We start from the raw sequence: 15,409 nt of genomic DNA on the forward strand, positions 1-15,409 counted from the left end.
ATCCTAAATTGTCCCACGTGCATGCTTGGTGTATGTGTGCCCTTCAGTGGGCTGGCGCCCTGCCCAGAGTTTGTTCCTGCCTTGCACCCCGTGTTTGCTGGGATTGGCTCCAGCAGACTCCCGTGACCCTGTGTTCTGTTTCAGCGGGTTGGAAAATGGATGGATACATTTTTTTGATTTGCATTTAAGTTTATATGCCAATGCTTCTTTGTATATCCTAATGATAATAAATAAAGCTACAGTACAACACATTAATTAGCTAAAAGAGTCAGTTGTTAAAGGTTTGTCTTTTTTTCTTCTTTCAAGTATGAAGCACCGTGTCAGGTCTGTCTGCAGCTTGGCCCTTAACAGTGAAGCTGCATGCTGCTGCTTACTGGCAGAGTTGTCTATTATTTTAACCTTGATGTTAGTGCAACAAGTAACCATTGTGGTAAGGTGAGGTCCACGGCTCATTGCCTTTTAAAATTTATAATCGCCGCACTAGTGGCTCAAGGACGAGGCGTCATAGTGTTGCTGGAACAGTTCGCGGGTGCAATGCGGTGCAGGCATTTCCGCACTTATGTGCACAGGTGAGGAATCGTTCGTGTCTGCAACTGATGCCCGGAGCCGTTAATCGACACACCTGCCATGTCCCTGTGTATAAATGCAGAAGCGCAAGTGCGAAAAAGGAAAAAAAATAAGGAGAGAAATGATGGAAGGAGGTTAAAAAAAGAGTATGAAGAGCAGTCTCATTGAGGACGATTCGGCCACTTAGAGGGGAAAGGCAGCACGAACAGGGGCCCTGCGAAGAAGCGTAGGTTGTGGCACTCTAGGGGCTGGTTCACCCCACTGGACAATGACATGGAGTGGGGTGAGCATGGCGGATGATTCATTTTAATTTAAAACCAGCTTCATATTTTCTTCTGATAGATCGCTCCATCGTAGATAAGGGATGGTCTTACGATAAGGGTGTATGAGGGTGTGAGATACAAATAACACAAATCAGTGCAAACGTCACTTCAGAACAGTTTGGGTATTACTGTGTGGTCATGTAGGCACAATACATATAAAAAAAAAGGCAGTGTGCCCCATGGTTACTCTCTCAGGTGGGCATTAGCATAGCGTAATCTCTTGGACTAATAGAGTGAGTTTTCCGCATTCAACTTATACGACCGACATTATAAAATACCTGAAATTATACAATAAAATCAAGTCCTGACTTATCTGCGGGAGAACTTATCCGCGAATATATACAGTATTTTATGTTTTGCAATGCACTACGACTGATAGCAAAACACATTAATATTAAACAGAGGTAAGAGCATACACTATATTGGAATATGTTGTAATGTGCTCACTTCAGTAAAATTCTTACAGTTTTGAGAATATGAATATGAATATGTCCACATCCTCACAACAACACACCTGCTTCCCGCACTTGTTCATGTTCAGATCTCAGCAATACAACACAAGCTAAACAGCATTGACATTTGTGGCAAACAGCATCATTGCTCACTAGGCTTATGTGGCATTGAGTTTTCTTTGTCACTGATTTGTCTTTAGAAGAAAAATAGAGGAATTAAAAAAACATAGAAAAACAAACAAAAAGAGCATTACAGCCACCTAGTGGTGCAGCCAGGGGTCATCACACAACAGGTTTATTTGACTTGAACAGATTTCCATGGCTTTTAATCTGACAGGTTTATTGATCACAATCATAATTTGAATAAACTTTTAATTCACTTTTTACTTTGCTGAAACAAAACAAAAACTTCAATAGGCCAGTGTAACTTAAATAACATACTTCAAAAAGTAAAAGAAAAGAAAAGCATTAATAAGGCTGAATCAAATAGTTGGCTGTCATATTAAATAAACAGCCTTGTTTTGGCTTAATACACAACCATCTCTCTACGAAACTAGCCTTGCTGAAGCCAGATGTATAATAAATACATGTAGAGATAACCATGAGTGAATTGTGCTTAAAACTGGGTGGGAAAATTTGGGTGGCTCACTGAGTGTCACATTTCTAAACCAATCCAATGCCTCACGAAGGCAGTCCTCAAAGTAGGGGTGATTTCAAACCCCAAAGATTAGCAGTGCTTTAATTATTCTGGTCAGACAAAGATTAAGCTTCTGATTACAACAAACAATGTGCAGTCGAAAAGTCTCCTAAAAATCCTATCAGACATGCTGTATAAACATGTGTCACATGTGCAGTGGGCACAGTGCACTTTTAAAAAAGGGAAAACCTTTCTGTAGTATCAGATGATATATTGGCATTCAAAGATATTAATGGATAAATGGTAAATGTGAATGATATCTTGCTGCAGGAGCTGTGTGTGCTCCCTGTTGTTCAGTTACAACAATTGTGTAGGAGACAATGTAAGCTTGAAATAATAGGCAGCTACAGTGGTGTGAAAAACTATTTGCCCCCTTCCTGATTTCTTATTCTTTTGCATGTTTGTCACACAAAATGTTTCTGATCATCAAACACATTTAACCATTAGTCAAATATAACACAAGTAAACACAAAATGCAGTTTTTAAATGATGGTTTTTATTATTTAGGGAGAAAAAAAAATCCAAACCTACATGGCCCTGTGTGAAAAGTAATTGCCCCCTGAACCTAATAACTGGTTGGGCCACCCTTAGCAGCAATAACTGCAGTCAAGCGTTTGCGATAACTTGCAATGAGTCTTTTACAGCGCTCTGGAGGAATTTTGGCCCACTCATCTTTGCAGAATTGTTGTAATTCAGCTTTATTTGAGGGTTTTCTAGCATGAACTGCCTTTTTAAGGTCATGCCATAGCATCTCAATTGGATTCAGGTCAGGACTTTGACTAGGCCACTCCAAAGTCTTCATTTTGTTTTTCTTCAGCCATTCAGAGGTGGATTTGCTGGTGTGTTTTGGGTCATTGTCCTGTTGCAGCACCCAAGATCGCTTCAGCTTGAGTTGACGAACAGATGGCCGGACATTCTACTTCAGGATTTTTTGGTAGACAGTAGAATTCATGGTTCCATCTATCACAGCAAGCCTTCCAGGTCCTGAAGCAGCAAAACAACCCCAGACCATCACACTACCACCACCATATTTTACTGTTGGTATGATGTTCTATTTCTGAAATGCTGTGTTCCTTTTACGCCAGATGTAACGGACATTTGCCTTCCAAAAGTTCAACTTTTGTCTCATCAGTCCACAAGGTATTTTCCCAAAAGTCTTGGCAATCATTGAGATGTTTCTTAGCAAAATTGAGATGAGCCCTAATGTTCTTTTGCTTAACAGTGGTTTGCGTCTTGGAAATCTGCCATGCAGGCCGTTTTTGCCCAGTCTCTTTCTTATGGTGGAGTCGTGAACACTGACCTTAATTGAGGCAAGTGAGGCCTGCAGTTCTTTAGACGTTGTCCTGGGGTCTTTTGTGACCTCTTGGATGAGTCGTCTCTGTGCTCTTGGGGTAATTTTGGTCGGCCGGCCACTCCTGGGAAGGTTCACCACTGTTCCATGTTTTTGCCATTTGTGGATAATGGCTCTCACTGTGGTTCGCTGGAGTCCCAAAGCTTTAGAAATGGCTTTATAACCTTTACCAGACTGATAGATCTCAATTACTTCTGTTCTCATTTGTTCCTGAATTTCTTGGGATCTTGGCATGATGTCTAGCTTTTGAGGTGCTTTTGGTCTACTTCTCTGTGTCAGGCAGCTCCTATTGAAGTGATTTCTTGATTGAAACAGGTGTGGCAGTAATCAGGCCTGGGGGTGGCTACGGAAATTGAACTCAGGTGTGATACACCACAGTTAGGTGATTTTTAACAAGGGGCAATTACTTTTTCACACAGGGCCATGTAGGTTTGGATTTTTTTTCTCACTAAATAATAAAAACCATCATTTAAAAACTGCATTTTGTGTTTACTTGTGTTATATTTGACTAATGGTTAAATGTGTTTGATGATCAGAAACATTTTGTGTGACAAACATGCAAAAGAATAAGAAATCGGGAAGGGGGCAAATAGTTTTTCACACCACTGTATATTTGTGAAAGTGTGAACTGCAAAATATGTGTTTGAAGTAAACGGTGTGTCACACTCCATTAAAAGGACTGCCATTAAAAGAGCTGCAAAAACAGAACCACAGGAGATGAAGATTTCAGTGCTCAAAACACCTGAATCACCAAATCTATTTAAAGACACCGGTAGGCTGCACAACACCTGCCTTTTGACTGCATGGCTAAATGAGTAACTAAAGGAAGTTAACATTACCGTCCAATTGGAAATGCAGACATGCCACATTAACCACTGTGTTTTAACATGTTGTATATCCATAGAGCACAATTCTTATTTAAACTCGATTTGCTGTTGCTATGTCACATAGTGAAGCAATAATGACAGAAAGATATCGTAGTGGAAAGAGGGACTTCTCAAATGTGTGGGGCTAAGCAGCTGCTGTGTGTGTCTGTCGGTCTCCACTATCACAGCGTTCTTTACAACATGTACATTAAATATTAAGCTTCAGTTATCTTGTGCTGCTGAGCTCCAGAAAAGATAACAGCAAGTTTAGTTTTTTTTTATTTTCACTGAGCATCACGTTTTTTGTTCAGTATGTTTTGTTTTCTCTATGATACCCTGGCAGTGGTTGTAAAACACATGGACTGGAGGAACTGTGGTGTGTGTGTGTGTATTTTAGGAAGAAGCCCTGTGGTGGAGTCTTTGCAGCATAGGATTTTGCTCGATATTCACGACACACTTTTTAATGGGTTGTCTGCAGATGCGTATTTTCGTTTGAGAATCACGTCTGGCCCCGCGTGACTACTATGCAGCAAACATGTAAGATGTAAGAAAATTCTGGCACTACCTAACATTCAGATGATTTTATTGACTTGGTTAGCTGGTTTGAAAGTTGGAACATTTTAAAATTTTCTAGTCACTTAATCGAAGAGTTTGTTAGCAAAATTGTGTTTATTACATAGTTTTGTAATCACATTTAGAGAAAATAACAGTAATAAAAGAATGTATTTACATGTATTAGTAGTGCACTTAAACATGTTTTTAATACCATTTTAGAATATCAGGCTACTGACATTTCTTTCATAGACAGTAGACTCCATCTCAGGTGATGTAAAGATTCATATGCTGATGTTAGTTTGTAGCAGGGCTACATAACAATAAGTATTTATTTTTTTTTGTCTGTGCTGAGTGTGTTTTGTTTTCATCGTCCCTTTTGCAATGCTATATGTGTGAATCAGTAAATGTTGACCTCATAAGTCAAAAGGGGAAGGATGATGAAGGGAGACTGCAACCCCAAAGCAGAAATTACCTGTTGAAACCACCAGTTACATCCGGGACATTCTGTATTTAAACAAGAGGAGTGAAAGGCAAAAAAGAGAGGCGATTTACACATCCATATTTCAACTCATTTCCAATCATTGTACCAGTTCATTACTTGCTTCTTCAGGATCCGTATCATTATCATGACAGCCAGCACCGGGAAACCCCGGGGTTTGGATTCTTATCAACCACAGCTGAGGACACTTACAGTGAGGTCATTGTTTGTATTGTCGGGAGGAAGCAAAATATCACTCCAGCCAATATTCAACTATTGTCAAACTTTATTAGCTTTTGGTCTTATTTATCACTTTCATTTCAACCGCAGTTTATCATTCATCTGTGTTTGTGTTTATTCGTTTATTGTTTAGGGGCAAGGGAGGGTTTTTGTAAATATTGTGTATTTGTGTTTTCATATTATTAATAATTATTCACTGGTGTCATTGGGATAGTGGTAGTTTGTGTGCACATATATATATTGAATATTCGTCTGTCCTCGTGTGTATTTATCACTTGCAATATAACCGAGTTTGATTTTACATATCTGTCTACTGTTTGCTTGTTATTTTGTTGTATTGGGAGAAACAGGACAATCTGTAAGGAGTACGGCTTGTTATTGTCTCGAGAGTCTTCAGACTAGTCCAAGGAAATAGTCGTGGTAGTGTAGTGGCCAGTCTGGGTAAGGGATCAGCCGTTACAAGCTTTTGGATGTGGAGGGTCCAAGTTTAATTGTAGTTCAAATTTCTTAAACATATTTTTTTAAAAAAGGACCTGATGGAGGTTTAAGATCTGTGTTTAAGTCTCAAACTAAAATTGTTGGCTGCATCTGAATATGGTAGCTAGCACATCACTTTCACACTTTGCTGTTAAATTAATCTGTCAGGGAAATATCAAATATTATAATCTTTATATGAAGAAGCCGTGAGATCATCTTCAGTGTAATGGAAATACTGAGTACACATTTAGTCACGGTAGCATAAAGTGCCACCAAGCCATCTTTCCTGCATTTCTACATTAGTTAATTTGCTTTAATTTTTCAGTTTTGCACTCATGAGTATTTTATCATGTACCTGCTTTGATTTGAAGGAGAAGTGAGCCGTTGTGACTGAGATTCACACAATATGCCACTCAGCACCAGAGATTAGTTAACAATGGCATAGACGCAGAAGCAGACTGTCAGCATATAATGAGACCTACCACTGCATTCTGAGACAGTATTGAACAAATAAAAATATCATTACTCTCATTGTATATATAAGGAAGATCATTGTCAGCGAATTGAATAAATACATAAAAATTGGATAATGGAAGACTAGGATCATGAATAATAAACTATTGCTGCCATCTGCTGGACAAAAATAAACATCAACCTTTATAATACTGGAGAAGAATCCAGCTGAAGCCAGAACAGTTTTAGTCTCAAGCACATCTCCACATCTCACGCACAATGAGGTCAGCAAATGGCAGTTCCCTTCTGGATGTCGATTCTCGCATGACAAGCCCGTCACAGTCATTTCAGGCCTGTTTAGCTGCACCTTCACATTAATGGACTCAGGAGCTTAGAGATGGAAAGAATCAAAGCTCAGAGGCTGGGTGCAGCAGATTCTGAACTAAGCAGATCCTGAACCATTCCCAACATCGCGCTCAGTCGCACAGTGCCCAAAATAAAAAACAACAACAACAACATTTATTTATATAGCACATTTTCATACAAAAAGTAACTCAAAGTGCTTTACATAATGAAAAAAAGAAAAATAAAAGACAAAATAAGAAATTAAAATAAGACAACATTAGTTAACATAGAAAAGGTCCGATGGCCAGGGTGGACAGAAAAAACAAAACAAAAAAACTCCAGACGGATGGAGAAAAAAATAAAATAAAAAAATAAAAAAAGAAGTTGTCAGATATCAAAGTTGCCGTAAAAAAGACGAGTCGTAGCCCACCATCTGAGTGTCATGCGAAAGCTTATTAGGGTACAGAGAAAAGAAAAAAATAGGCACACAGTGGGAAAAAAGCATTAAATGTCAAATTTAATCTCGAAATTTCCACTTTAATCACGTAGTTTGTTTTGTCATTAAAGTAGAACATCATAAACTTCATCTTAAAATCATTTAATTAACCAGTTTCTCAAATCACATCGTAATTAAAGTAGCACGTTAAATGCTTTGTTTTGTATGTGATCTTCTATGTGCTCTATGTGTGTGAATCACTACGTGCTTCTTAAACTGGCTCTCTTCCTCCAACTGGACACAGAATCCATTACATTCGTGATATTACAGCTCTCTGAATAATTAAAATAACCAATCACCACACAATCAGCTCTGTACCAGACGTTAAGCCATCTGTAAGCTTAGAACGCCGATTCTTCAAAACTTTTAAGGAACATTGAAATATCTTTGTCGTACATGTTTGTTATAATCAGTTTGTTATACAATTAAGTTTAATGTCACTGTCTCTGTGCACACTGTTATGGATTCATTCATACAGGCAGACCAAGTATGGTACACAGAGGCTAGGCTGCATTTAGAAACCATTAGCCTAACAGTTTGGAGAATGAGACAAACTGCAGTGTGAGCATTGTGCTCTTCTTGTTGGAGGTGGGGTTTGAGCTTTTACTGTCCTTGTTTGGAAACCAGAGAAGACCAGCATGTGGAGAAACCAGCATATAAGACATGAACTTCTGCCAAACCCTTTGAAGCCTATGGATGGATGATGTCATCTGTCCGGATAAACCTTTCAGCGTAGTGACGAAAAATGGCAGACTCTATAGATCAAGATCATACCTTGATATTGTCTTGCTATGGCTTCCTTTTGTCTGTTATACTGCGTAAATCGTCATTAAAGAAAGCTAAGTATAATTCTCTCATGTGATTCTTTTTGTACCGCCGTAATCACTATGGGAGGGATATCGCCTTTTAAAATCATATCTCTTGTGGCATGCGGCTGGGGGTGGAGCCCAGCCGGGACGCCCAGGAAGACCGCAGGAGGGCTTGTGCCTCCTCCAGACCACTAGGGGGCGACCACCCTGGTTGTGTTGGGGGCTACGGGTACAGGGCATGGAAGCCCAACCCTGTAGGAGCCCATGGCCACCGCCAGGCGGCGCCCCAGTGCCTGAAGAACCCTGGACCTCAGCACTTCCGCCACACCAGGAAGTGCTGGGGGGAAGAGGAGCAGGGACATCCGGAGGGCTTCCGCGTGTGCAGCCGGCACTTCCGCCACACGGGGGGTGTGTCCGCAGAAGATTGCCGGGAAGCAGCTGGAGCCCATCCGGGTTGCTATATAAGGGGCCGCCTCCCTTCATTCAGTAGCAAGAGTCGGGTGGAAGAGGACGGAGCTTGGAGAGAGGAGTGGAGGTGGCCAGTAAGGCATTTTGTGACTGTGAGGCCTGGACTTTGGGGGATCGGTGCTGGAGGCACCGGGTTCGTGTACTGACTTAATTGTAAATATTGTAAATAAAATGAGTGTGTTGGGTGTGAAACCGTTGTCCGCCTGTCTGTGTCCGGGGCTAGTTCCACACTCTATATTTTCAGTTACTTAAAATGCCACAATTTAAAATAACTTATTCCAACAAGGGAGCTTTTGCCTCTAAAGGAAACAAAATGGCGTAGTCGGCAGGATTGCGGCTAAATTAATAACCGTATCATATTTAGAATATTATATATATATATATATATATATATATATATATATATATATATATATATATATATATATATGCTTCTAATGACGACATGGAGGGTCTCGGTCAAAATATTAAATATATATTGGGTTTTGGTTGCACGCACAGTCATGAACGCCCGTTACCGAGTAAAACTGCCTTAAAATGCCTGGCCTGACTTGAAGGGGATATTAATTAATCCTGTGAAAGCACAAGAGGCAGTCTTGTAATATGCGCCACAGTGCATGAGGCAAGAATAACAATAGACAGCTGCCAGCTACTCGTGGTGCCGTCTGCTAATTACATTATGCAGGTTGGAATTAAAAGTCCAAAGCATAATTATAAATGTGGTAAATAAAAGATGAAACTAAGTCAGACATGATAAATCGTAAAACAACAGTTTTAAACTTATAGCATGAGACTGGTTGTCCAGTACAATGAAACGGCACCCATGTGGGCAGCACAGATTAATCAGCTACCGTACGAAGTCCAAAATCTACCTGAAAAAGTAAATGCCGTGTTGGGGAACACTGTTATTTAATAAATTACATCGCTAGCCATTAGAAAACAATATGTTGTAAAAGCTATAAAGAACTGCGCATTATTTTCAAAGTTGAGGCAGGCAGGCAGACATACAGGCAATGCACTCGCCTTGCCGTTTGACGAATAATCCAGCGGGACTGAAAAACTTGTTAAAGATGAAAATAAAGGCTCGATCACGCTGGGTAAAATAAATTGTACAAATCTTTAATGGCATAATAGCAGCCTACGTAATAAAAAAAAATACACGGTGCGTCCATCTGTTAAAAAGCAGTCTGAAAGCTGCTCAGTTGTTCCTATCATTCTGCCCAAAAGGTTAAAGGTTAAAGGTTTTGGCAACCCCCCCCATATGGTACTATTAAAGTATTTGCCGTGTGCTAAAACACACAGAATTTTTGAAATCGTTTTATAAATATAGCTTAAATTATGGACCTATGTTATAAGCAAGTGTTTTAAAAAGAAACTGTAAAACGGTGTACACATATAGCACAAAAATGTAAAAGAGCTCTAACTTAAAAAATGGAAAAAGAATAAATACATTTAGTTTTTAACTTTGCAATGGAATAATGTGGATTTAAAAAAGAGACAATCTCTCACATGACAAAGAAAGATAATTATCGATATGCTTAATTGGTTTAAAGCAAATAAAAAAAATGTCTCCACTGTTGTTTAAAGCTTGTAAACGGGCAAAAAAAACATTTTTCCTTTTAAACCCTGATCAAGTTTAAAGGAAAAATGCTCTTTTTTTATAATATTGAATGAGAAGGGAGACAAGTTTTTTTTGCGAGAATGTGCATGAATGGGAGGTTGTGTATTTTGGGAACTATAAAGGTAAAGAGTATGGTGGCGCAGTGGTTAGCACACTTGCCCGATAAAGGTTCAAGCATGTATATTTTCCTTATTGAGTCAGGATATTCTTTGTGACCGCGTAACTTTTTCTGGGAATACTTTCTTGTTGTGGAATTGTGCTGCATGATTTCCCGATGAGTGGATTTTCCTCGCTGTCACCAAACTAAGGATCGCCACAGAAAATATTTTTCCTCGCTGTCGCTGAATCCGGGTTCGCCACAGAATTTTTATGATATGGAGACTAGCGCGTATGAAACTGAGAGGTAAGATGTACTCCTAATTTAATTAACGTAGTACCAGCTTGCGGCCTGAGAAGTTGCTTGATTGTAATAATAAGCATGAAGGAAAAGACGCGTTTAAGTGCATTGCACGATGAAACCTTATAAATAAACAAAAAAGCACAACCTCGAGTGAGTTTATAGCACGTGTGATAGAGAACTTTATTCTGTGAATGAAATGCAATTGTAACAGAGAACGTGAGTATGAGAATATGTGAAGATATTTGAAAGAATGAAGCAATTGCTAAGTGTGTAGAAATGACTGCAAAGAGTGAAGACTGTTTGTTTGTGAACAGTTGCTTTCTCTAGTGTGCTGAATGTTGTTTAAAGAACCTCTGCCTTAGCTAAATAATTTGCTTGGGCATGAAGAGGGATACAATCTAGCAAAGAAAAATAAAAGAAGATTACTTATTACTTATTCAGAGTCCGGGGTGGCAGATGCGTTTATATGTCACTAGTAAAATACCCTCGCTTTGCAGCGGAGAAGTAGTGTGCTAAAGAAGTAATGAAAAAGAAAAGGAAACATTTTGAAAATAACGTAACATCTGATTGGTTGAAGCAACAGGTTAATCGACATTCATTCTGTGTTAGAGTGCCTCCACAACAGATTGTGAAAGCCTCTCTGCCTGGCAACAAATGATGGCTGAAATGTGATTGGTTAAATGCTTTAATACGAAACTCCGCCTCCCATGGCTATCGAGCTGCATTCTATTACAGTATTTGGACAAAAATACGTTCCAGTTATGACCATTACGCATAGAATTTCTAAATGAAACCTGCCCAACTTTTGTAAGTAAGCTGTAAGGAATGAGCCTGCCAAATTTCAGCCTTCTACCTACACGGGAAGTTGGAGAATTAGTGATGAGTGAGTGAGTGAGTCAGTCAGTCAGTGAGTCAGTCAGTCAGTGAGGGCTTTGCCTTTTATTAGTATACGAGCTAACAGCATGTGCTTCTGTGTCTGTCAGCTGACTAATCAAAACTGTGAACCAAAAACTCTAGAAAATGGGAGACATCCCATATAATAATATAATAACATAAGAACATAATTGTTATAGTAATAGGGGATCATATCCAAATTTAATTGTATTAGATATACATGTGAATATCTGCAAGTAAAGTCAAAAGTGATCATGACTAGTGATTGATAATGCACACTGTGCTTAGTTTAGTGAAGCCTGCAAACAGATGCAGAGTTTAAATAAAGCCATGACTTATTGACCTAGATGAATCTTAGAATAGTCTGTAGCATGGTCAGTTAAAGAGTTAAGAATTTTAAAATCTGCATTTCCAGAAAAGTATTATAAGCATAAAAGTATAATTTAAATCTATAGATGTTCTTTTTCTCCAGATTCAGCAAATCCGGTGACCAACGGATGAAAAACACAAACTATTTTTCTAAACAAAGCTGCAACAAATAGCTTATCAATCATAAATTAATGAACAGCAGCTATTGGAATTATTTTCTTGCATGCTGATTATTGCAAGTGTAAAGGTATAATATCCTGTGTAGTAAAAATGTTTAAATGAAAAATGCAAAAAAAGTTAAATGTTGCCATATTAAACCAGACTGATTTCTTTTTCTAGTCTTCATATGAAATACAGTATAGAGGGTTTACAGATATTGATGTATGTCAAATGATTATTATTATCACTTCAGTAATTACAAAATGTATTAGAATTGAAATACATGTATGCATTGGTATTTGTTAAGTGATTCATTTTATGAAGATTTGTTATTACATCAATGTATTAAGGTTAATGCTTAGTGATAATGCACATAGCTAAATGGATTGTTCAGTTATACATTAAAACCATTAGTCTATATAAACTGTTGTAATATCTTAGACATTTAAAAGATTTGTCTCTTAATAAGATGAGCTACAGTTTGTTATATGGTATAGATGTTATAAGATTTTTGTTTTAGACAAAAAATGAAAACGCTCAAATTCAAATATGTAACATCTTGTTATAATTTAAGACACTTGTGATAGATAACTGATGCAATGTGTTAATTTTGTGTAATGTATTATCCTACTGAAGAAACATTTTCACTAGCCTGATTTAAATGTATTCATTTATTTCTAACTGTTTTAATGAGACTAATCATTTAATGAGACTGAGAGTCTAGGATGGTCATTAATAATGCTGCATTGTATTATACATATGATTGGTAAAGAATTGTTTTATGTTATGTATTTGCATTACCCTTCACCTTTCTTTATGTAACCTAGCAAGTATTTTAGTTTGGCCACTCAATTTAGTGGTTCTTAAGGCCTCTCCATTCAGTGGTAAAGTTTTATCAATGAAGAAAAGGTGGTGTACACAAATGAACATTTAAAGAGACTTTTCTGCACTAATGACTTTTGATCTGCTGCACATACCTGAGAATAGCTGGTGAAGAAACAACTTGCTTTTCCAGAAGTGGAAGGAGTGCAGAACCAAAGAAAGACTGTAAGTCCAGCTACTCAAATTTGATGCCATGATATGTGCAGACATTTTTGCTGCAGACACAGTTTTTATGAACTCTAACAGAAACAGGCTGTGAACATGCCACTGAGGTGATATGACAGCGGTTGAAGGCTCCCATGAATGACTACTGAATATAGTGCAAGCCTAGAAGGTAGTGTGCCAGTCACCATGTGTACATCTCATGAGCTCCCTAATAGCAAAAGGACTGTTTAATTATCTGTTCCAGTAATAACAAAAACTTTAGTGTCCTGAAGCAGTCACATGTTTGTTCAGAAGGATCTGCAAAGCCACCAAGTAAAAGAGTTTGTCAGCAAACCACTGGGTTGAATAAGGCATGTATATAGAAAGTTTAGGAATATCCTTGAAACTGTTATAAGAAGGGCTCAAAGGTATGAGGATATGCATGATTTACCAATGATGTTAAATTGTAAATTGAAAGGGAATAGAACATCTGATAATAATAATAATATTATTATTATTATTATTATTATTATTATTATTATTATTATTATTATTATTATTATTATTATTAATATTAATACAATTTAAATTTAAAACCCAAATAAAACATCAGATAAAACACCAATAACAGTTACAATGAATAAGCAATTTTGAACAAATACGTTTTGAGATTAGCCTGGAATTGGTGAAGGGTAGTCATGTTCCTAAGGTAAGCAGGTAATGAGTTCCATAAGGAAGGTGCCGATCTGCTAAATGCTCGGCATCCCACCATGACAAGACATGCAGGTGGATTATTTAAGTTGATGGAAGAAGAGGATCTGAGCATGCGAGAGGATTTAGTGACTTGTAGGAGCTCAGAGAGATATGTGGGAGCAAGATTATGAATGGCCTTATATGTAAGGACTAAAATTTTGTAGTTGACCCTAAACTTTATTGGCAGCCAATGAAGCTGCTGAATAACGGGTGTGATGTGATCAGAGTAGGGTGTTTTAGTAATTATACGAGCAGCCGAATTTTGAACGAGTTGAAGTTTATGTAGTAACTTTTGGGGCAAACCAAAGAGAAGTGAGTTGCAATAGTCCAAGCGGGAGGTGACCAAACTGTTGACTAAAATGGCAGTAGAGTGATTTGACAGAAATGGACGCAGGCAATTAATGTTTCGCAGGTGGAAGTAAGCTGCTCGAGTAACAGAACTGATGTGAGACTGGAAAGACAACGTGCTGTCCAGAATTACACCAAGGCTTTTTATCTGATCAGTACAGGTAACAGATGTGTTGTCTATTAATACTGAGATCTTTGATGCCTTCGCTATTGCAGATTTATTTATTTTCTTTTTGATAGTGAAGTTGGGGAGGATAAAAGATAGTGAACGAACAATTATGCAATAATAATACTAGTTAAGAACAAGTAATAATCATAGCAATAGATCTAGAATAGCATCTGAGTTATGTTACAACTATTATAACTCATAAAAGGGATCAGACACCAAAGGGTGGGACACATATAGCAAAATACTGAAATGTTAGGAGTGCCAAAGAATAGTGTAATCCATCAAGATGCCATATAGGATTATAATATACAGTAATCTGATGCTATGACACCCACTGCATGAATTCAGTAATATTGAGATACAACACTGACTATGTAAGACATAACAGGGAAAACATTTCCACTAACGCCACTGATGAGATGATCATTACTTGGTAACACCATGTTAAATGTAACTGTTTGTCCAAATGTACTGTAACTTATCATTGTTAATGTTTACGCTGGTATGGTACAGAAGTATAGTGGTACTACATCTCACATTTCCACAAATGATCTTGAAATGTCTACCCTGTGAAGGGGGGTCGAGTACCTTTTGCTTTGTGGATATGACTTTCAAGTATTGTTTTTTGTCACAGATCCATTGACAAAGGGTGGTTTGTTATAATCAGTTTGTTATAATATTAAGTTTAATGTCACTGTCTCTGTGCACACTGTTATGGATTCATTCATACAGGCAGACCAAGTATGATACACAGGGGCTAGGCTGCATTTAGAAACCATTAGCCTAGCAGTTGGAGAATAAGACAAACTCCAGTGTGAGCATTGTGCTATTCTTGTTGGAGGTGGGGTTTGAGCTTTTACTGTCCTTGTTTGGAGACCAGAGAAGACCAGCATGTGGAGAAACCAGTATATAAGGCCTGAACTGCTGCCAAACCCTTTGAAGCTGACGGCCGGCTGATATCGTCATCCATCCCGAAAATCCTTTCAGCATAGTGACGAAAAATATACATATATACACATACATCAAGATCCGACCTGGTGTTGTCTGCTATAAGCTTCCTTCGTCTGTTATACAGCGTAAAATCGTCATTAAA

Source organism: Polypterus senegalus, chromosome 10 (genome assembly GCF_016835505.1).
Source record: "Polypterus senegalus isolate Bchr_013 chromosome 10, ASM1683550v1, whole genome shotgun sequence".
Classification (NCBI taxonomy): Eukaryota; Metazoa; Chordata; class Cladistia; order Polypteriformes; family Polypteridae; genus Polypterus; species Polypterus senegalus.